General features: G+C 36.2%; 1 non-coding gene across 1 annotated transcript; it reads right to left on the reverse strand.

The window, feature by feature from the left end:
* Positions 1-9,084: 9,084 nt before the first annotated feature.
* LOC127688234 (small nucleolar RNA SNORA17) lies at positions 9,085-9,216 on the reverse strand. The gene has a single exon (XR_007978640.1). It is a non-coding gene; the product is annotated as a small nucleolar RNA SNORA17 (small nucleolar RNA).
* Between the last annotated feature and the right edge of the window lie 16,281 nt (positions 9,217-25,497).

Consider the following 25,497-nt stretch of genomic DNA (forward strand, 5'->3'; position numbering starts at 1 on the left):
GGCATCTTCTGAACCTGAGATTCTCTCTTATATCTCTTGTATTCTGTTGTTGATGCTTGCATCTATGACTCCTGATCTCTTTCTTAGGTTTTCTATCTTCACAGTTGTCTCTCTTTGTGATTTTTATTGTTTCTACTTCCATTTTTAGATCCTGTATGTTTTTGTTCAATTCTCTTTCCTGTTTGGTTGTGTTTTCCTTTATTTCTTTAAGGGTTTTGTATTTTTGTGTGTGGGTGTTTCCTCTTTAAAGGCTTCTACATGTTTACCTGTGTTCTCCTATATTTCTTAAAGGGAATTATTTATGTTCTTCTTGAAGTCCTCTATTGTTATCATGAGATGTGATTTTTAAATCAAAGTCTTGCTTTTCTGGTGTGTTGGGGTAACCAGGTCTCACTGTAGTGGGAAAACTGGTTTCTGGTGATACCAAGTAGCCTTCATTTCTGTTGCTTGTGTTCTTGTGCTTGCTTTTCACCATCTGGTTATCTCTTGTGTTAGATGATCTTGCTGTCTTTGACTGTGTCTTACTTTTCCTGCAAGCTTGTGTGTCAATACTTCTGGGAGACCATTTTTCTCTGGGAGTAATTCAGGTATGGAGAGCTGTGGTACAGGTCAGTTCTATGCTTGTGGGTATGTAGGCACTCCTGGGAGACCATCTCTCTCCTGGTGGTATTTGTGTATATAGATCTTGGGTCCAGGATCAGCTTTGGGCTCAGACAGGAACCAGAAACCTCCAGTCACAGACTGCCCCTTGGTTCCTGTGTCCTGCGTGTTCAGGGTAGATTCCTCTGAGCAGCAGGGTTCTTCCTGTGTGTACTCACAGGCCTGTCCTCCTGAGAGGCTAACTATCTTAGTGTGCCACCTGGGTATGGAGCTCTGTGGCAGAGGATCTTCTCTAGCAGCAAACAGAAACTGGAAGGCCCAGAGAACTTTTTAAAACATCAAAGAACAAGCCACAGAAACACAGGCACACAGACACACTGAAAAACAAAACCCACAAAAACACAGCATGAACTGACTAAGAAATGAATACATGTTGAATGTATGAAACTTGAGATCTATGTGACACTTCTACTTTTTATTATTTAATTTATTTATTCACATTACATCCCAGGATCAGTCCCCTTCCCCATCCAGGGCCACCTCTCCTTCTGAATGGGGAGGCTCCATTGTGTATCAATCCTTGACACTTCTAATGTACAGAAGACAGAATGGAAAGAGGGTATATGGGGGGGAAGAAGGAAAGGAGGCATGGAAGGAGAAAGAGTGAGAGGGTTCTCAATGATTAAATGATTACTATGTGAGAGCTGGGAGCATCAGACAGAAGAAATCCAAGATAGTGTGCTATTTTGGGTCTTCATTACAGGATTCCTCCTAGGGATGAGAATTTTTTTGTTGGTTTTTTTATTTTTGGCTTTGTTTTTCTGGTTGTTTGGTTGTTTGGTTTGTTTGTTGGTTGGTTGGTTGGTTGATTGGTTGGTTGGTTGGTTGGTTGGTTTAAAGTTATGTCTTTTATTTCTTGATCTCATAACAAAATCACAGTATTAATCCCCTCAAATTCCTTCCATATAATCTTCCTTGTGCTCTTTCAATTTTTTGTCTCTCCTTTCATTAAATATTACCTGCCTAATTTGTTAAATGTTTCTAGTATGTATGTTTTGGGGGCATATCATTTGATACTGGATAACTAAGAGCAGGTGTTGTAACAGAAGCTACCTAGCAGAATTTCAAAATTGCTTTAAGCCTACAATGTATTGTGCTATAAGAGGAACAAAAACACTGATGGTCACAACACACATGTGATCCCTACTTCCTCAGCCTCTTCACATTTAACAGTTTTGAGTTCTACTTAACCATGAACAACACTGGCAGGAGTCTCTCAAAGCAAAAGCATTAAAAAAAAACTGGTGTGCCTTTACCAGCTAACTTTATCTGAATGCCAGATGACTTTCCTACAGAACAAAACTTGGACCTCACAGCTAAGAGCCTACAGATGTATACATTGAGAAAGAAATAAATACATGTTAAATCTCATGGCTGTGTGACCACACCTTTCTTAACCCAATAGGACATTGTCAAAGATGATTTTGCCTCCTTGGAGACTAGTGACAAATCATAGAAGCAAAGAAATACCACTGACATTTGATATGAATAGAGGGTAGCAATTCACAGAAGAAGAAACAAAACCCTCAATGTACATAATACCTCCACAACAAAGAGCTGACTAGGCTCTATTGATACCTCTGGAGGTCTGCTGAGAAGTCATTAGAAAGTCTAACCCGATTTGTCATTTAAATGTAATATGCTATACATCTCTACACATCATCTTGAGCATGTGTAAATGTCTTAAGTTCTATTCATGCCTGTGGTTGATATCCCAATCACCAATGCAGTGTGTGATTATGTTGTTACTTTTCATATCTTCAGAATAAAGCATGACATACCAATTTACTCTTCAAGACCATCAACAGCTTTATTCACACTAGTAACATAAGGTCTATTTTGTAGCATACACCTAACCATGACAGATAATCCCTATGAATTTGCTTATGGGATGTTACACTGTCCTTTTATTGTTCTTGCAACATATGTAGAGACTTTGACTGGCTTCCAAATCCATTCTTCTTGCAAAAAATGAGTAAGGCCTTTTCTCTAGTATCTACTCCCTTGGATTGTCCCATTGGAGTGCCTTCTTTAAATAAATCACAGAATAGTCACTTTAAAAATGTCTTAATTAATTAATTAATAATTATTTGAAAATTTAATAATATATTTTGAATATTTGAATTTTCCTCACACCTCGTCAACAATCCTACACCATCTTACACCCACCCAACATTTCTCATTTTTATAAATCCACTGATTCCCATTAATGCAGCCTATTAGGTGTGTGGACATTCAGTGTAGCATATTAGAACCACCAGGAGTCACATCACTAATGAAAACTGATACTACTGCTCCTGATAGCTATCAATGACAATAATGCCCCTATGAGTGCTACTTCACAAACAATTAAGTCCTCAGGGCTGGGATTTTTTTTTTTATCTTAAGATTTCAAACATCTTGTACCTACTGCTATAAGATACTGTGATTTCATATGTACAGCAGGCCTATTGTATTAGGAACTACTTTCTCATTCTAGCTACCCACAGCCTTTGGCTCTTAGTCTTTTCATCTCTTCTTCCACATGCTTGCAGAATCTTCAGAAGAGGAAGAAGGTATAATATGGATGTATCCATTACTCCTAAGCACTCTTGTGTCACTTATTCTCTGTACCTTGGCCAGTTGTGAGTCATTATGTTAATTTTTATACACTACAGAAGAAGCCTTTCAAAGGATAATCTCATTAGTTCCAAAAAACATTTTTGACAACACCTAATATCCTTTCAGGATAAAAGCCCTGAATATAGAGGACATATCTCAACATAATAAAGGCAATTTGCAGGGAGCCACAGCCAATATCTTGCTAAAACTCAAAATATTTCCACTAAATTCAGAAACAAGACAAGGATGTGCACTTTCCTCCTCCTGTTCAGCATAGTACTTGTTAGTCTTGGCTAGAGCAAGACAAGTGAATGATATGAAGGGGATAAAAATAGTGAAGGAAGAAGTCAAAGTATTCTTCATTGCAGATGGTATTATTTTATTGTAAATGTCAATGTTACTTTTATTTCCTCTATTGATAGAATGAGATGAGAGCTATTCCCAAGCTGAGTGAATATGCAGCTTAGGCTGAGCCCAGACCATTCCTATCTATCTATCTATCTATCTATCTATCTATCTATCTATCTATCTGTATCTATCTGTTATGGTTTGTCTATGCTTGGCCCAAAGAGTGGCACTATTAACAGGTGTGACCCTTTTAGAGTATGTGTAGCCTTGTTGGTGTAGGTATATCACTAAGGGTTTCAACTTTAATTCCCTAGTCCTAGCTTCCTAGAAGACATCAGTCTTCTACAAGCAGTCTTCAGATGAAGATGTAGAACTGTCATCTCTGTCTACATCATGCTTCCCTGCTCCCACCTTGATGATGATGTACTGATCCTCTGATCATGTAAGCCAGCCCAATTAAATGTTATCCTGTATAAGGCTTGACTTGGTCATTGTATCTGTTCACAGCAGTAACGTCCTAAGACACTACCTCTCTATCTATCTATCTATCTATCTATCTATCTATCTATCTATCTATCCATTCATCCATCCCTCCTTAGGACTCGGCCCAAAACCTCTAATCTCCATGCAATCTAATCTGGAAATCTTGAGCTGGGAAGCTTTAGCTTCCAGCCTTTGTTTATATAGTTAGGCCTAGAAAGTTTAAGCCTTGCCTGGCAGTGCCTTTAATCCCAGCACTTGGGAGGCAGAGGCAGGTGGATTTCTGAGTTCAAGGCCAGCCTGGTCTACAGAGTGAGTTCCAGGACAGACAGAACTATACAGAAAAACCCTGTCTCAAAAAAAAAAAAAAGAAAAAAAAAAGGAAAGTTTAAGCCTCCAAGACTTACAGCTGGATAAACTCACCCTTTCTAGCTCTTTCTGAACGCTGGCTGGCTGGTTAAACTCTGCTGTTTTAGCTCAAACTCCACTCCAAGCTGACAAATTTAAATTGACTTCTCTTGGCTTCAGACTGAATTGTTGTGCTTGGAAAGACTACCTCTAAACTCTACATACTGAACTGCTCAACTCTGTACTGAACTGAGCCCAACTGCACCAAACTTAATTGCTCCAAACTGAACTGAACTGAACTGAATTGAACTGAACTGAACAGAACTGAATTTCATTGAACTCTCTCTCTCTCTCTCTCTCTCTCTCTCTCTCTCTCTCTCTCTCTCTCTGTGTGTGTGTGTGTGTGTGTGTGTCATACTCTTTAAGTATCCTTTTTCATTTCTTTTCTCATGATAGGTGTATTCAATCTCTAACTCATTCTGTCAAATCATTCTGATTTGTCACTTTGTCTGTTGCTCAATTAGATGTCATTGTTTGGGAATAAAGATGTGTACTAAAGGTTTATGTGTATTCCAAACAAAAGGATTTAATGTTTCTGGTGTGTCTGCATTCCAGTCAAATCATATCTAGAATGTGATCCCTTGCCTGAGCAGCCACTCTGCTGGATTAAAATTCCTCCATATTTTATACATAAAAGACCCTAAAATCTCTACTGGAAAACTCTTAAAGCTGATAAATGCATTCACCAAACTAGCAATACAGAAAATTAATGCACAAAATAATCAATAGCCTTCCTATGTACAAATGATACACACTGAGAAAGAAAGCAGGAAAGCAATGTCATTCACAATGACTTCAACAAAATTCAAGCATCTTGGAATTAACCTACCATTGTTGGTCACTTTTATTTGTTTCACTACCTCCTTGATTTTTATGACACTTCCTATACCTGGAATTTTTGTTGTATATTTATTTGTTTAGTGGCACATCAGAAACAGCTGTGTAATTCCAACAACAGTTGGCATCCCACTATACTTGTGAGAAATCTCATCAGGGCCCCCTCTTGACTCAAGAGTGCCAAGCAATTAACAATTGCTGCAAAAAGGGACATCTGTCCTCCAGATGTGTGAGCTCTCTGATTGGTGTCCATGCTAATATGTTATATACACAGTCAACGCTGAGTGGACTCATCAGGTTGTATTTATATGTTGATTTTTAAAAAAGACATTTTATTGATTATTTGTGAATTTCACTTCATGGACTCTAATCCCACTCGTCTCCTCCTCCCTTTCTACTTACCCTCTACCCTTTCAACCTCCCTCAGATCAGAGGGGAGAAAAAAATCTCATTGTGAAAGCTGTAAAATATCAGTGTACCAGAGTATGTCCCACAGTATAACCTTTGTACTCACTTCTTTACTTTCAAATGTTCGTTACAATGACTTCTTTTTCTCTGATGAGGCCTCTGGCTTCTGCTACTCTATCAATGTTGGAATATTCCTGGGTCTCCTCTTGGATATCCTGTTGTTGCCCTGTGTCATGATGACCCTATGGTTTGTTGTCTGTAGGTCCAGCCCTTAAGTGGACTCAGTGACAGAGTCATGTCTAATGGAAACCATTAAAGTTATAAGGCAGGCCAAGCTGTTTGACAAAGATTTAGTAAAGTTCAGAGCTCAGAAGAGTGATGAAATAATTTAAGGTTTTCTGCTTTTGGTCTTGATCTCCATTATTTCATGCTTGGGGGAAGTCTTTTAATGTTTGTAAAACTTAGTATATTATATTGATATAAAATTTCCTTTAAATCAATCATCCCCTCTATCAGGAATACTTCTAAGCTTTCCTTTAAAATTCCTGAGAATATTTCCCCTTCCATTTTTAAGGAAATATCCTTATCTGGACTAATTGAAGGTCTTCCTTATGTGATGAAGGTTGTGACTTAAAATAAAGATGCCAGAAATATCCTTACCAGGCTCTGACTCCATTAGAATATCTATCCTTGTACTTACTCAGGAACAAGAAAATCAGAACAAAGTAAAATTAAAAAGGTGAACATGATATGCTAGAGAAGTTGGCAACAGATCAGATTATAAACTTTTTATCATGCACTGAGACAATTATGTGGTATATAATATTGGAGGCTGAATATGGTATACCCCTCTAGGAAAAGATACAGCAATGTATTTAGATGGGCCAGACTTATCTCTACCCAGCAGGGGGTATATTAATGGACAAAGAATGATGTGGATGAATGATAAAAGCATGAAGTAGTTACACTTCCGTTCTAGGAAAAGTTGGTATGTTCAGGACCATTGTGATACCATATTCAAAAGGATACTAAAATGAGACTTATAAATAAATTCTAAAAAATATAAAATATAAACATTGTGTTATAGCAGAGAGTGAATAATAACTGCAACAGCTTTGTCCTGAAGATTTTTCTTGGGCCTAATGACAGTTGACCCTCTAGCCATTAAGAATTAATAATATACTGCTCAGGAGATGACTATCTGTCCAAGATTGCTCGGAGATTTTCTTTCTGTCTAATGCTTTTATAACTAGAAGATTGTTAAATATTGAGTTACGGTGTTGATAAGGGAAAGTGATTGTAAAAGAGAACTCTGTCCTGTCATGGTTTATCAGTGATTACTAAACTTATAAGCAAGAAGTTAAAACACAGGTCCAGCTGGGCCGTGGTAGTGCACGCCTGTAATCCCAGCACTCTGGGAGGCAGAGGCAGGCAGATTTCTGGTCTACAGAGTGAGTTCCAGGACAGCAAGGGTTACACAGTGAAACCCTGTCTCAAAAGACCCAAGACCAAAAAAAAAAAAAAAAAAGAAACCAAAGGAAAACAAAACTAAACAAACAAACAAAAAATATGATCTATGTTTTAGAACAACATGAATCTATCACTGCCTACTGAGCTCTATAAAAATAAAGAAGCACTCTGACTGTCAGTCAGGCTGAAATATTTCCCACAGACCACTCTGCCTGACTTAGTCCTCCTTCTCTGACTCCTTATCTCCTCTACTGTGAGACTTGTCTATCTGTGGCACTGGTCCTGGGCACAGCAGTTCATTGATAGGGCAGATGTTGGGATGGAGCCATTCAAAGCCCTGGATCTGGGTGCAATAAGTATCTGAGCTGGTCAGTCTTTTGGCTCTTCCACTCTCAAGCCCCCAGGGATGGCTCAGCAACAACCCGTGCAACCCGGCTATGTCCTGCTCCCAGGTGAGGTATAGGGTGCCTTTCCTGAGTGTTGCATCTGGTGAGAGACATGGCCAGTTCTCCCACTCTCAAGACCCTGGGACCAACTCTCCCACCTGATGACAAGGAATGAGTACAGGGAGAAGGGCATCTCTTCCTCATTCTTGCCCCCATCTAGCCAACAAGAGGCAGGGCCATCTCACCAGCAACTCACATATCCAGAGCCAGCTGTACTGTAGTGCCCAGGCTAGGTATAGGGCCCACGCTACCAAGTGCTGCAAGAGGTGAAGGGCAGGACCAGCTCTCTTGCTTTCATGACCTCAGGACCATCTCTCCTACCTGTTGTAGGTAGCAAGGAGTAAAGGTTTGAAAGAACATTTATCTCTTGCCCATGTTGCCACAAGTCCAACAACTGGTAGGGCTAGCTCTCTCATTCATCTTAGGGCCAGCTCACTCATGCCTCCACATACCAGGTGAAGTCCGGGGCCTGTTCTCCCAAGAGGCAGTGAGAGGCAGGCCCAATTATTCTGCTCTCATGATCCCAAGGCCAAGTTTCCTACCTGCCTCAAGTGGTGAGGAACAAGGGGAAAGGAGTCTATCTCTCCCTTATCCATGTCAGGGTATAGGAGACAAGTGGTAGCGTCAGTAATCCCATGTTTGTATTCTCAAGGATGGCTCACTCCCAATTCTTGCAATATGCAGTGCCAAATTTCCTTGAGGATTCCAGTGAGCTAGGGTCTAGTCAGCTCTCTTGCTGTCAATGCCCCCAGGGGCAGCTCTCCAATGATGCCCAGGTAAGAGTGGAACCAGTTCTTCACAATCCTCAAACATCAATATATTCCCAAGTAGCAGAACAGAACAGAGATATCCCCCTGGCCTTTGGTGGTAACAGAACCCTGCTACTAAAGGGCTATGGACTCAGACATACCTCACACTCCCAGTGTCAGCAGAGTCTAGGGCCTCATTATGGTCCAAAGAAGCATCAGCAGCTACTCAAGTCAGGTCATTCCTCACTACCTGCAAGTTTCCAGTTTTGCTTCTCTTGATTCCACATTCTTCTTTTTCTTTTGCTCTTCCATTTCTTCACCATTTACTTGTTCTGGGATCATGTCACAACTGGTCTTGGGACTGCTATGCTACACTAATGTATCATGCCACCAGGCAGGGGTCATCTTGGGCATGGTCTGCCCTCCCAAGGCCTATATGTCACAGAACTGGTGGTCATCTTATTCTAGCTCCCTGTTCCGGCCCCATGTTGCCTGTCGGGTTGTTGTCTCATCTGGCCCACATCAGTGGTACTTTTCAAGAGTCATCTGTCTGAGACTCACTCTTACCTATGGCCTGTGGTTCCAGGTGGGTTTCTTCTAGTCTTCTAATCTTGGCAGCCTATCTGTGCCTGCCTGGCACTGGACTGGAGGTCTGCTTAAGCTTACTTTATTGAGGGAATGTTAGGCTACTAATCATTTAGAGGTTCACAGTTCACAACATTGAGCATAGACATAGCCTCTCTCCTCTCTGCCATCTACTGATACACATGGGACATAGTAACCACACCTATACTGCCTCTAGGAGCAGGTTTATTAATTCTTACATATGTATGTAGAACAAAGACTAGAGAATATGTTGTCCTGACATGGAGGGGCAGAATGGAGGAGATAAAGGGGAGAGATGATATAATTGTTTTTTAATTAATTATTAAAAAATAATTCAGAAAGTAATTCCACATTTTGTTTTGAAACTGCAATATAATCACACCCTTCCCATCCCTTCCCTTTCTTCCTTCCAAATCCTCCTATATACCTTTACCAAAACTCCTTCTATCTGAAAAGTCAATTTTGTATCTTCTTTTAGCATCTCTATGCTTGGATCACATGTAGGCCATGGCCAGTGTTCAGTATATATTTGAGGACAAATGATTAAACTAATAGAGGTAAGCACATAAAAGACATTTTTAACTCTGTCAAAATATCAGTGTGACTCTTCCTTGTAGTCATACTTCCAAGGCATTTTTCACTTAAAATTTGCTTGACTGTTTTATTTTTTACTAAGAACATGATGTGGATCTTATCCAAATTTGAATTTGGAAAATTCAAAGAAATACATAGTTTCTTTGTTCTACACAGAACGTATGTGAGAAGTTTTTAACAGACTCACATTTCAGCCTATTTCATAATCTCAGCATTATGCATAACAGCTAAGATGGCTCACATTCTGTTTCTATAAAAATTGTAAAGAGACTATTAATCTCAGCTAAGAAAACAGTGTAGATGAAATATTTTTAATATTTAAAATGTTTTCCTCTTCCCTACAAGAATAAAGCTAAAAAAATGTTTAAAACAAAGGTCTGTGAACTAATGGTTATCAAATAATAAACTGTATACCCAATTTCAACTTTTAATACTGAAAGATACAGATAAGGGAAATACAAGTTCCAAATAGTTTAGAATTAACAAATGAACAAACAAAACCACCTCACGGTACAAGGCACATTTGAAATAGCCAAAGCTGAGGTCAGGAACAGTGAGCATTCAAAAAGGATGTCAATCCTATGTCAATCCTAACTGAGCCTGTATAATGACTATAAGAGAAAGATCCCAGCTTCCCTTGTTCAGTGACAAGTGTACACAAAATGTTCAATGACAGCAAACTCAGAAAAAATTTCTTAGTGGGTTTATGCTTTCATTATACAATACCAGAATGAGAAATATTCAGATCTAAAGTAGCATAACCAGTCATGACATAAACAAGGTTCCAAGTAAATATGAAGGTTAAAAAAAAAAAACAAAACAAAAAAAAACCTCTTAAACCCCATTCTTTAAATAGCTCGGTGCACTCAGTTTCTAAACTATGTAAAGCAGGAGAAAGAAATACTAATAAATAGCAGGAAAGTATTTCAAATTTTAAAGTACCATTCACCAAGTTGATATGGAGAATTTGAATAATAACTACAACAACATACCTATTTTATTTATATTTTAAAGAATTTGCCTACCAATTTTTGTGTAATTTACAAAAAAACCTACTGTTTCCTTCAAGAGGCAAGATACCTATTTGTTTAAATGGTTATTCACCCAAGTAGAACAAATAATTCTAAAATGATAGATGTGAGATTCTGGAGAGTGGATAATGAAATCAAAAGCAATAAGCCAGTAATGTGACACAGCCACACTTAATAGATTTCTTTTTATTAATAGCATTATCTCATTGAAAGAAGTGAGTATGAATAGAATTTAATAGATGCTTTCTATGAAGGTTTCAGTAATGGTTTTGACATAATGTCCCCTGATAGCTGACTTCCAAAATTAATACAAATTGGTTTGGATATGAACACAATCATGTAGATAGGAGACTGATTTTTTGATTAAACCAAAGTTAACTGCAAATTAATATTAATGTAGCTCATTGGATGACGCTCCAACCAGCTCAAATAGCTGTGAATTTCTGCATTGGAAGATGGTGAGTTTAATGGTAAACATAGCATTTAGTTGAGCAGTTACTCACTAAAGTACAAATGAGTTTAAATTAAAATTTACACTAAAATGAGTTTTAATTATATGTTCTAATTATATTAAAATTAAAATGACAGAGTAGTAAAAAATGACAGAGACACTGTTCTGACCTTTATGCAAAGCAATACTCTACATGTTTGTGTATGACAGGAGAGTAGGAGGGTTGGGGCATAGAGGAAGGGTATTTTGACAAACACTGCTGAGTTCAATCTCAGTAGTTGACTATTAAGAATTTAATGTATGTGTTTTGACCTAAAGCAATCATTTTCCTTGTCTGAGTAAAGAAACTATAAAAGATTAGGTAGATCTGAAGACCTATGGCTGTTTTTAATATATTTCTCATTATATATTGTATGAAATCAAATTAAAATTGTCTTTGTCATGCACTGGAAATAGTAAAACCAAATATGAAAATATACTTTGATCAACTTTTATTATGCTTTAAATTTGTGTGTAGTTTTATTCTAAGCAACTTGAATAGAGAATAGTCTGTTAATAAAACAGACTAAACTCTGCCCTGAAGAAACTGGTCTTCCAGCTAATTGACTTCATTTCTCTTCCTTCCTTCATGTTGCTATAGAATGTTTTTGTAACAGGCTGGAAAACAGGTGATTGAAAGAAGCATTTGAATAGTATCTACCCATGCCTGTATTTTGGGTCTTCTGGAATGCAGATATGAAAATCATCTGCTACACCAGAGGAAAAATTATATATTCAAATTAATTAGCTGAAGACAAAATTCTAGAAAGAGGAAGTGCAAAAAGAAAATACAGGGGACAAAGAAAATACCATATGTTGTAAGTAAAGAACAAAGTCTTGTTTGTAATGAAAGCCAGATAGCATATTACCGTGAATCAATAAATTTTTGTGAAAGGAAAGATATAGCAAGTTGTACAGGAGTAAAATGTTAGGACTTGTACTAAAATCAGATTAATAAAGAGTAAATTAATTTAAGGTACGGGGATATACTAAAATGCACAGCAAAGGTCCATTCAAAAGATGAAAACCCTATAGTGTCCATGATGGGAATTAGGAGCCACAAGCACTGTAGCAGCTGAAGTGAACTAAAATCTAAAACTCCATGTTCTTGATCATATTAACTAAGCATATTTCAAATATTATCAATAAGAGATATAGAAGAGCACTGTCAGCTTATACATTCTCCAGTAGCTCAAGACTCCTAGATTTGGTCAAATCAGCTCACCTCAGGATAGTCAAGTTTACAAGGCAACAAGACATTTCTCAAGCAAGCTTTATAGTAACAACAAGAACAACAAAATCAAACAAAACAAAAACTATCAAATTAAACTTAGCAGTTATCATGGGTATAAAAAATTAAGAATGTGCAGAGAGACAAATTATTTTTCCGTGTTGTATTGACCACTTAGTATATTCCCTATTAGTCACTGGCTGCAGTATCCAGAATTTAAGGTAAATATACTAAAATTTTCAAATACTCAAATATTTGAGAAAAAATGTTAATAATAAAATTACTTAATGTTGCATGATACTTAAGTTGTTTTTATTTGTATTCTTTACTGAGGCATATATCAATGATGTCTGAATAAATAAATGGCATTGACCATGAAATATGTATGAAGATCTGGACCAGAAAGCAAACAAAACTGTCTACATTTTCTCGATCTGAGGAGTAAAGAAACCGGCACACATGGGTGTGGTCTGTCCCTCTTTTGCAGCCTGAGACATTGCAGGACAGTTTCTTGTTCCTAGGGCCATCCCCCCAGGGCTGTGACACTCTCACAGTGAATTTCAAGGATGCTCAAAATGTTCAGCCAGAACTGGCAACAGGAAACTTTCTCTCAGGATCTTAGACTTACAGGCTGAACTTTTCAGGCTGAACAAAACTGTTATACAGCCTGCTGCCAGGGAAGTTTAAGTATGACTCTTGTCTAACTTTCCTGGTGTCATGAATAATGCTTCATCCAAAATAATGCAACACAATGCTAAGGATGAAAATAAAACAAATACATGCATTGAGAACATCATCACTTATTGAAGCTAAAGTAGAAGATGGTGTCAAATGATTCTCAATCCACAACACTTGCACACAAATTATAGAATTTATATTTTGAGCAAGATTATTTGTTAAATCACTGAAATGAAAAGATGAGTCTCTCTCTCCTCATAGAATCAAATATGAAATTTTATTTTACTCATAATACATGATCTGCTTATCAATAAAGCTTAGACATTCACTAACTTGTGCCAGCTCTAGACTCCTTGGTATACACTTCTTTTACAGGGACAGTTTTCATTGGGTTAGGAATGCAATACAGGAATGCAATACACTATGGCATGATGGTAGCTAAATGTACTGCTGAATATTTTATGGTAATATTTTTAGAAGTTCTGAAACTTATTTACAAAGATAGCATACCTATTCCTGCCTAATTAAAAGAAAAAAATAAAAGAGGAAAGGAAGGAAGAAGGAAGATAATACAAAAAGAAAATCAAAACTAGAGGGAATTAGTAGTATAACTATATTATCCACTATCCTGGTACATCACAGTCTGTATTTTCTATTTAGTAATTGTTTGAAAGTACAGTAAAACTTCTTGAAAGGGAAACATGTACTATATATAGTCATTGGAAATGGGTAGTTTGTTTCTTGCTGTATAAGACACTTTAATAAAAGATTGGGTATGCACAAAAAATAAGCACAGTAAATAGTATTAGTACAGAACGATGTTTTAATTATACAAAGGAAAGGAGAAAATAAATAAAATTAAGGGAATGCTTTTTTGTGAGGTGAGAAACAGAATCCATGTCAGATTTTGAATGTGCATGCAAATAGGAATGACGAATAAAGATAGCTATGTACAAGTAAACTTAAAACTTGATAATATTCTTTTAATTCTCAGCCTTACAGTTAGCAGGTAATTGCCTCCAGCTGCTTTGCACTGCACTCTCCCCAGGCTTTGCTAACCTCTGTCAGCCCATCTGAGTTCCTCAAGGTTAAGCAGTACTTCTATCATCTCCATATCTATCTTTCAAACCCGGAGCACTCCAGGCCCAGCTGCATAACAGTGGTTCCCAGCAGGGACAGTGGGCATTTTGGCTAGCTCTATCCAGACAGCTGCATGGTGGTTTGCATTTCCCCAGCAGAGCAGGTCTGTCACACAGACTCAATGTCTGATGACTTCTGGAGTCCAATGTCACAGGCTGATTATTATTTGCCATGATTCCTAAGGAGTTTCACACAAAGTCAAAACATCAATCTTATAGTAATATAGAAACACATGTAAGGGTAGATACATAAGTATATGTGTGTACACATATATGCTACACACATATATACATGTGGCTTAATTGAATAAATATTTATTTGAACTTTCTACATGCTAGGATGAATATATATGTTATCAATTATGTTTAGAGTATTCCAGTCAAACCAAGAAAGTTCAGCATCTTCCTTAGCTTAGGAAACTATTTGATATCATTTTATCTTGTTTCTAATCGAGAATATAAATTAATCATAACTGAAAAACATCATAATACACTAACAAAATAATGAATTCATTTTCTTCAAGGAAGTCTGTCATTTTTATAAACATCTTAATGATTAAAATCTTGATTTTCCTGTATTCATTCACATGCATGAGTAGTTTTCTTTCTTTTTTATGTATAAACCAAATATATAAAGTTCTCTTTCTTGTTTGATAAGATATCTGTCAGAGAAGTAATACAAAAACTCCACAAACCCCTTATTAGTTACTCTTAGTTCAATAAATCCCAAAATAACATCTTAACAGAAGAGACTCTTCTTTTCGTGTGTAATTTCTAAATTACTCATGAAGACACACAGGCACACTAACACAGAGGAACTGAGTGGTAGCGTGATACATGAGAGGAGTTGGAAGAATGAAAGAGAAGGAGAAAATGATGCACTTTGCTATAATTAAAAAATGTAATGGAAAAAATAATTAAATAAAATTAGATCCCAGCACACCATTTTCTTTGAAATGTAATTTAAATATTTAATAAATAATATGTGCTGCTTTTTCTACCCAATCTTTCCTCCTAGTATCCCTAAGACAGAATTCCTTGCATAGCTCTAATTCAGAATCAATAGTTTAGGTGCAGACAATGGAACAAATATCTCTAACTCCAGCATGACAAAAAAAAAGTTTAAAGCAAGAGAATTGGGTTGCCAGTTTGAATGAGGCCAGTCTAGGCTATGTAGCAAGACTTGATTTCAAAAAGCCAAATAATGAGGATAAACTTAGTAGCCAACCACTCACCTAGCAGGTTCAAGATCTGTGTTAAGTCTCTAACATCACAGAGGGTTGAAGCATGTCCTATCTTCCCTACTTTACCATTCTAAAGTACTGATCCCAAAAAGAAGCCAGATCTTCTGTAGCATAGCACATGACATCTCTGGGCATTTGCTGCCCCCAAAGGAAGGCCAGCTTCTTTTGTATTCTTGACTGTCAACCCACCCTTTGTCTACTAATTTCCACTAAGACATTTCCTGACTCAAGCACTTCTTTAATATTGCCAGTACCTTAGATCAGTGCAATGAGTATGTCGCTTCACGCCAGTTTTCTTACCACCACACAGTCTTGATCCTAGGCTCCCTGGTTTTGCTTAATCATGAAGCCAAATAACACCAGAGCAAAAGTTTTCAAATTAGTCTGCCCAGTGGTTTCCTTATTCCATATCTGTAACTGATTCTACGGTTTCCTTCACAAATAGGTACTAGCCGAAACTGATTGCTGGGCTCATCCTCCCACATTACACTGCATGATAAGGTCACCTTTCTTTCCTCCTGATGATGCCATCTTCTTGTTCTTCCTATCTCTGGGTGACTTTGCTTCTATTATCATTCCCAATCTGGTACTTTATTAACTATTTCAAATAGGGGTCACTCAGTTCTTGGTGCTATATACTTCCTTTATTTATATTTGTACTGAATTTACCATAATCTATCATACATAATAGTTGCTTATATTTTTCTTGTATCTTTTTTATTGAAAAAGCAAGTTATTTGAGAAAAGATTTACAGTTCCTCACCAGTATTTGCAGCCTTTTGTTTTAGTAAGAAAACAATGTTCAACTCTATATAGTTCGGTCCAAGTGGTAGCTGGTTGAATAAAAAAATTGATTATCACTCAGTATTTAATCTGTCTGATTTGCCATGTGTTATGAGAAGGTTATTCTTGAATCTGTGCTTCTTATTTATTTGTTTCCTTTGTAGCATCACAGTGATGAAATATAATAAAATGAACTAGAACTTTTTTAGTAATATTCCTCTGAAATACAGTGTAGATCATATACTCACAGAATCAAACAATTATTGTCTTCTTCCTCCCATATTATGCCCACAGAGTTGCATTCAAAGTATAGTGTGTGTTTGTATATATTCATGTAAATGTCAATGCTAACATGCTAGAGAAGAAAATAGCTAGGAAATAATTTGCTTTCAAAAATATTAGAATTATAGTGTGAGCATTTCACAATTCTGAATTTTCTATGGAATTTTTATTTTCTGCCTATATTTAATGGCAATAAATTGTATAAGTAAACCCTGCTATTGTGATTTTTATTGTATCATTTAATATCAAATAGGAAATCAAAATACACCAAGAGTAAATACAGTTCTCAAATACACATTGCAGGGTTCAGTAAATTCTTATCAAAAGCAGTATAAATAAAATAATAAGCTAAGTTGCACTGCTCTTTCCCAGAATCAATTTCTTTAGAATCATATTCAATACTTACTTTACCTATAGTGAGGGAAAACCAGAAATGCACACTCCACTTATTTTGTACTAAGAAATATAATACATTCAATCTTCTTTAAACACAGTCACTTGTAGAGCATTGCAACTCTGAAAAGCTTTTTGCCTTTCTTAACAACATTGTGAGACAATGTGTCTCCACAAACTCTATGTTCATTGGTATACAAACCCAGAAGCTGCTTCAGCCATATTACTTCTACTCCCATATTCATATATGTCAGAGCTGTGCCATAATTGGGATCCCTGGTTATAAGAAAACTACTATACATTATTCACAAATATAAGAATTACTTGAATTATAGTCAAAGTCTCAAGCAAATTAGCATGGACACACTTTGCTGTAAATAATTCACACATTTCGTAGTAGGAGATGAGGTAGAAAATACATTCAAACTGTCCTGTGATGCCCAGACCTGTCTGCCAAGTTTGCTAGCAAAAGCACATGTATTTCATCAGTCAGCACCAGCCTTATCCTGCTCTCAGCCTGGTTTGTCTATCTGTTGGTCCAGTTTTGTTTTGATTTCATAGCATTCTTTGACCTTGGTACATACCATTCCTAACTGGTGTGAAGTCAAATTAAATGAAGCTTACTGAGAATAAAAATCCCTGTATTCACTCATTACCAAAGAACAAACCTAAGTACATCTTGTAAAGATACAGCAACGTTATATATTTTTCTCACCCAGTAAAGCACAGCCCTTCTTTAAGATAAGTTCTTTTTCAACAGATATCTATTCAAATGTTATTAAGGTGAAGTTACTGAAGCAGGAGATCGAGACATTTGCTCTCATGAGTATGATATAAGTAGACAGAGTTACATAGAGAAAAGTCTTTCATATCAATTATGGCATCAAAATATAATTTCTCTTCAGGTGTTACAATAGCTTTGTTTGAAATTTATTTATCCAACTCCAACTACCCTTCACACACAGAACCACAGGTCTTACAAGCTATTCTACTCAATAGAACACAATGATTAGGAACAACCTTATTATAATTCATTCTAATTTATTCTATAGACTTTAATTAAGAGATTGTAAGAGCCATATACTCAGAGAAGATACAAATTGAAGGATAGGTTTGATAGTGTCTAGAATAAATGTTAAATGGCTTAGTGAAAAAGGCTATAGTAATTTTCAGAAATAGTTTTATTATTTGCTGCCAGAAGACCATTAGCTTGTGCTTATACAATATCTTTCTTAGAATATTTTGAGATACTTCATGTGAAGTCAAAAGAGTTTCCTGAGAAAATTGTTAAAAATATTTTATTAGAAACAAATCAAAGCCAGTTAACTGACCTGTGGAAAACATTTAGTGCTTTGGCAAGCTTCTGGTACACTTATCATTGCTCCCACCCTCAACATACATGTTTTTTCCTGGCTTTTAAATTAAACCATGTTGTATAATATGCTCTATATTAGTTAATAATCAATAGAAATGAATAGGTTCTAAATAATACATGGTATTGTTATGACTGAAATAGCATTTAGCTCCATTCTCTGTTTAGTGTTCTTCCTCAGTACCCATAAAAACAAACTATTTGAAATTGAATTTTAAAAAGAACAAACACTTGTATTCTAATTGCATATTTTATGGTACTTAGTGACAACTAAACAATTTATATGTGGTATCAAGTTATCCTCAGAACCAACTTGAATCTTCATGATAAATAGTATTAAGGAATCCTCAACTGACTATATGAGTTCAAAATGTCATAGTCCAATAATATTACTAGCTCAGGGTGCCCCACAGGGTTACTGGAGGCCTCTATTATGATTATGTAGAAGTGTTTCTTCTCCTTCATATCTCAGTTCTTCAAATGTTTGTTGCAACAGTATCTCTTCATCTCAAAAATTGTCCTAGATCACATTTTTTGTTCATTGCTTAATTTGTCCTAAGACACACACCTGCCAATGACTTGATGTCTATAGTCCTTGAATGTTATATCCTACTTTCAGCATTGCAAAGAGATGATTTCTTTCCTGGGAAATTGCACTGATCTTAAGGATAAGTTCAGTACCTTCTAACACTATGGAGTCGTACATCTGGACACTGTTCTCCCTTTATCCTTTCTACATCATAAGGGCACAGACCAGGAGATTGACATCATCACAAAAGCACTACAGCCTTCACTATTCATTGAATTCCTGCTCTTGAAATTCCCACCAGAAATATAAAATTGTATCTTTTTGTTATAAACCAACTACAAGACTTTTGTTTTAGATAATGAAACAACTTAAAATAAAAATTACTGTTATGAGGAACTATGGGACTAGTATAAGCATAAATAAATCAGCTTCAAAGAAGCTTGCACAACTAATGCAACCAGGTCATAAGGAGGGAGATACAGCACTATAACAGGCCCTCCTTCCAAGCATGAAAAAGAGCTAAACCTGGCCTATTTGAAAAAGTCTCTTAGTGACTCAAGAGTGGAGATTTATATTTATCTGCAAAATCTTTAGAAAGTGTCAATCAAGACTATCGTCAGTTTGTTGACAAGACAGAAAATTGCAATTCTTTCATGTACCTTCTCATTAATATTATATTTATTACTATAACCCAATGTATAAACAAAGGAAACAATTTTCTATTATTATTTGTCAACACAGTGAGGAAAAATCAAACTTGTGAGTAACAGGGTTGTATCTCAAAGTTCTAAGTCTATTAGTTAACCAAAATGTGTTTCATGATACAAACTACAAATGACAGAGATTTTGGTTTATAATACCATCAGTTTGTTTTTGTCTTGTGTTAAAAGTGCCTGTGATACTACTCACTAATTTAACTTTGATAAAACTATATTATCAGTTGGGTAAAGTAGAAACATTCCTTTTTTAAAAGCCCTTATAATCAGGAGGCAAGGCAATAAAAAGTATTCATTGTTTTCCATCAAATGCATGGCCCCATGTAAAGTCATTCTCAGTCCCATACAGCAACAGTGCTGACAAATGTCTTCTTTTTTCTTCCTTCCTCTCCCACTCTCTCTTTCTAAACTCTGTATGTGTTTAATGATATCATACATTTGGGTATCAAAATAATACATACTAGTGTGTTGATTTGTACAAAAATTGTGGGCTAATGTAGTTCAAAAATAAATTTAATTTTCAAGATGTACTATCACTGGGTAGTCAACAAACCTCTAAAATCAGATCAGTAAAGGCGTTCTATTTGACAGTACTATGAGTTATTTGCATAATAAACCTGGAAGCTAATACTACCTCTCCTAATCTTCAAGAAAAGATAATTGCCTTAGTTTGTTTTCCATTGCTCCAGGAAAATTCCTGAAATTGAATGGTTTATAAAGAAGATTATTCAACTAATATTCTTGAGACCTGAGAACACAGGTGGAACCTAAGGAACACATGTTGAGGGGCTGTTCACACCCTCAGATGTGATGGACAGTATTTGGGAATAAATTAATCTTGTCAATGGGAAGTTTGCTTTAATTCTTATAAGCTCACAAACGTCATCTGCACAAGAGTTAACTGCTAACTCTGTAATTACCTTCTATATCCACCATCACCAAGAACCATCAACCTAGGAGGATATGATTGAAATCTCTAATACATGAATTTTAGGCTTACTGTTAAGGCATTCCACTAATAATTTCCCAACATTTATAAAGCAGTCAAGTAATATTGTACAACATTTCCCATTCTTACCATTTGTATTTGATCCACAGGAAATTAAAGCCTTCCTGTCTGCGTCATATTAAGTTATTACTTCTTATAATGCCTTCAAAATTATACTCAGCCCAAATACAAGGAAAGAATTGCAACATCAATTGACTTTGATAATTTACCAAGAAGCTATTTGATATGATTCCTATGTTTTCCTACACGAAATTTTATAAATTGTTGAATATTTCTGGGCATTATATAACATATTTTTAATTCCAGTATTAGTGAAGCAGAAGCTGCCGATCTTGATGAGTTAGAGACCAGTCAGGTATTATAGGGTGTTCTATTTCAAGTTAGAACTATGCAGAGATATCGTGTCTCAAAAGCCAGAGATAGAGCATTTAAAATATAAATTCTAAGAGATAAGCACCAAAGAGTTGAAGTTATATTTTGCCAAACTGCCTAAAACATCATAACTCACATATGTCAACAGTAAAAATTCAGGCCACTAAATATATTACATGGAGCCTGTGACATAGATGAAATGGTAAATTGCTTTCAGCAAAAGCAAAAGACTTGAGTTTGTACTTTAAAACTGATGTGGAAAAAAGGCTGGGTATAGTTATAAAGTAATAAAATTTCAGCACAGGAGAGGCAGAGAACAGCAGATCTCTGGGGATTATACGCCAGTCAGCCGTGCCTAATCTGTGAGTTGCAGGCCAAATGAGAGACCTAGTCTCAAAAAATGGTAGATCCTCTATCCTTCCTTTCCTTCCTCTTTCCCTACTTCCTTCTCTTCCTCTCTCTCTCTGCCTCCCTCCCTCCCCATTCCTCTCCCCTTCCCTCACCACCTCTCCTTCTCTCCTCACTATGTCCCCTGTTCCAAACACTGACAAATTCTAATTTTAGCCTAAATCCTACACCCACCAATTTTTGTTAGCTAAATCACTAAAAGTTGTGATGAAAGCATAGAAGAAACACGCATACTGTGGTTGATAGTTAAAATGTTTCAAATAGAATTAAACTCAATAAAAAAGCTTTTGCTTGCTAATAAACTCAGGTTCTAAGAAGTTGCCTTTAGAATTTGAAAGTCCTTTTGTAGATGGAGTCAGAATATTTTATTCAGTAATTTCAGCAAGTAATTGTGCTGAGGCACTTCTGCTCCAAAAGTCTTGATCATTACTTGCAGATTAAAAGACACATGCTAATGTTAGAATCAGAGGTAGCTGTCACATGAACACAATGCCGCATTTGACATTCTTATAAAAATAATTAAAGATTTATAATAAAAATGATAAATACAAAGCATTGTGTAATACAATTAGCTAGATCCAAAATGTATACACTCTCAAGAAACTTCTATACACTTAGAATAGCTCTTCTAAAGCTGTGGAGCTTCATGTTATATTTTACATATTCATTGTCAATTATATTGTACCCATTTATGTACCTTAAAATTTACTGAAAAATCACTAAGCGTAAGAACAAGAAAGGCAATTATCATTACACACTCTTACATGGCTGATGTGTCCATTACCTGTTTTTTTTTCATACTTGTCCATATCAGCATTTAACCTGTACCCACATACATACAAATATATAAACATATACAATATGCTAAGATCTACATATGAGCGAGAACATTTTGTTCCATTCTGAGACAGTGAATACTCACTTAAGTCTATCCAATTTATGGCAAGTTTTGTTATTGCATTTTTATTTAGAGCGAAATAGTATCATATATATATATATATATATATATATATATATATATATATATATATATATATATATGCCAGGTTTTTATTATCCATTTATCTGTTAATGTAAACTAGGTTGGTTCCAATTACTTGTTATAGAGAAAAATATTACTCTTATATAGAGTTATTAGTACAACCATTTTAGAAACCACAAATGTGCCTCTTTGCATTGCGGCCATTCTTATATGCCCAAAGTGTATGTTGTTTACAGCACTCACAAGCCAATGTCTGCTTATATAAAAATAATAACCATAATCTCATGAAGAAGAAAAGAGGGGTTTTTTTTACTACATATTAAAACTCTACTCTTTTTCCTTCCCATTAACACAACCAACAAGACAAATTATTTAATAAGGGTCTGGGCTATGTTCCTGGTAGGAGATTAGCTTAAAGATTGTCTAAATGTAATGCAAATTAAAATAGCTTCTGAATTATTGTAGGCAAAGCTAACAAAAATGTTAGCAGCAAAAAGAAGAAATACTAAAACTCTTTTAGATCCAGGTTCTTAAACCTTATATATGAGAGAACACACACAATGTAGTTTTTGAGATAGTTGCAGTAGCAGAAGATGTTTCACAACCCCTTTTTCTATATTTTATTTTATGATATTAAGTACAGTTTATGTATTCATGCAAATTACATAGAGATGAACAAATTTCTCTCTGTCCCAGCCCTTGATTTCCAACCAACACCTACACATGGTGCAGATTTTCTGCTGTCATACATGGGTGAGAGAATAAGTGTGGAGGTAACTGTCCTGTGTTTTTCACTTGGTTTTATCAGGCTACTTAAAAGTATATTCTTCCCAATAGGCACATTTGCTGGATGAAAAAAATTACCTACATTCATTTCAAAGACAAGAAAGATAGAAATAAAATTATCTAGCCAGGTAGCCATGGTCCTGGGGGAACTGTTCATGTTTGTCAACCTCTCAGTTATTCATCCACAGAGGCAAATCCAAGAGGCCTGCATTATTGTCAGCTGAATGGAAAACATTTCTGGGCAGCTGTTAAATTATCGATGCTTCATACATAGTTTGATAGAATATTTTTACTTCCTCTTCAAAAATCTATCAGTCTGTCATGCTTGATGGCACAAAGTTAAGAGTACAATAAGAAGGAAAAGAAATACAGGGAAAAAATAGACCAGAAATCAACTTTGTGATAGATTATATTCTTCCATTCTCTTGTTGCAAGTTTTGCAGCTATGCTATTTCTACATAAGCTAATCAGTACCAGAAATAAAACGAAATCATGTAAACAGGCATGAAAACAAAAATAAATATGACATTAAAATATTTTTTCTTTTTTTTATCTTTTTTATTCGATATATTTATTATTTACATTTCAAATGAGTTCCCCTTTTCAGGCCGCCCACTCCCCAAAAGTCACATAAGACGCCTTCCCTCACCCTATTCTCCCATCCACCCCTTCCCACTTCCCTATTCTGGTTTTGTTCTATACTGCTACACTGAACGAGGGGCCAATCCTCTGTTCTTCTTGTACCTCATTTGATGTGTGGATTATTTTTTGTGTATTCCAATTTTCTAGGCTAATATCCAATTATTATCAACCATGGTATGAGTGCATACCATGATTGATCTTTTGAGACTGGGTTACCTCACTTAGTATGATGTTCTCCAGCTCCATCCATTTGTCAAAGAATTTCATGAATTCATTGGTTCTAATGGCTGAATAGTAATCCATTGTGTAGATATACCACATTTTTTGCATCCATTCTTCTCTGGAGGGATACCTGGGTTCTTTCTAGCTTCTGGCTATTATAAATAGGGCTGCTATGAACATAGTGGAGCACGTATCCTTATTATATGCTGGGGAATCCTCTCGGTATATGCCCAGGAGTGGTATAGCAGGATCCTCCGGAAGTGACCTGCCCAGTTTTTGAGGAACCGCCAGACTTATTTCCAGAGTGGTTGTACCAATTTGGAACACCAAAAGCAGTGGAGAGTGTTCCTCTTTGTCCACATCCTTGATAACACGTGCTGTCTCCAGAATTTTTAATCTTAGCCATTCTGACTGGTGTAAGGTGAAATTTCATGGTTGTTTTGATTTGCATTTCCCTAATGACTAATGAAGTTGAGCATTTTTTAAGATGCTTCTCTGCCATCCGAAGTTCTTCAGGTGAAAATTCTTTGTTTAGCTCTGTACCCCATTTTTAATAGGGTTATTTGGTTTTCTGGGGTCTAACTTCTTAAGTTCTTTATATATTGTATATTAGCCCTCTATCTGATATTGGTGTTCTGTTCAGGAACTTTCTCCCTCTACCAATGTCCTCAAGGATCTTCCCCAGTTTCTTTTCTATTAGCTTCAGAGTGTCTAGCTTTATGTGGAGGTCCTTGATCCATTTGAAGTTGAGCTTAGTACAAGGAGACAAGGATGGATCAATTCCCATTCTTCTGCATGCTGACCTCCAGTTGAACCAGCACCATTTGTTGAAAAGGCTATCTTTTATTTATTGGATGTTTTCAGCCCCTTTGTCGAGGATCAAGTGGCCATAGGTATGTGGGTTCATTTTTGGATCTTCAATCATGTTCCATTGATACACCGGCCTGTCACTGTACCAATACCATGCAGTTTCTTTTAACATTATTGCTCTGTAATATTGCTTGAAGTCAAGGATACTGATACCCCCAGAATTTCTTTTGTTGTTGAGAATAGTTTTAGCTATCCTGGGTTTTTGTTATTCCAGATGAACTTGAGAATTGCTCTTTCTAACTCTATGAGGAACAGAGTTGGGATTTTGATGGGTATTGCATTGAATCTGTATATTGCTTTTGGCAAAATGGCCATTTTAACTATATTAATCCTGCACATTCCATGACCATGGGAGATTTTTCCATTTTTTGAGGTCTTCTTCCATTTCCTTCTTCAGAGTCTTGAAGTTCTTGTCATACAGATCTTTCACATGTTTGGTAAGAGTCACCCAAAAGTACTTTATACTCTTCATAGCTATGGTGAACGGGGTCATTTCCCTAATTTCTTTCTCAGCATGCTTATCCTTTGAGTATAGGAAGGCTACTGATTTGCTTGAGTTGGTTTTATAACCTGCCACTTTGCTAGAGCTGTTTATCACCTGTAGGAGTTCTCTAGTGGAGTGTTTTGGGTCACTTAGGTAGACTATCATATCATCTGCAATTAATGATAGTTTGACTTCTTCCTTTCAAATTTGTATCCCTTTGATCTCCT

This window comes from Apodemus sylvaticus, chromosome 6, assembly GCF_947179515.1.
Source record: "Apodemus sylvaticus chromosome 6, mApoSyl1.1, whole genome shotgun sequence".
In the NCBI taxonomy this organism is placed as follows: domain Eukaryota; kingdom Metazoa; phylum Chordata; class Mammalia; order Rodentia; family Muridae; genus Apodemus; species Apodemus sylvaticus.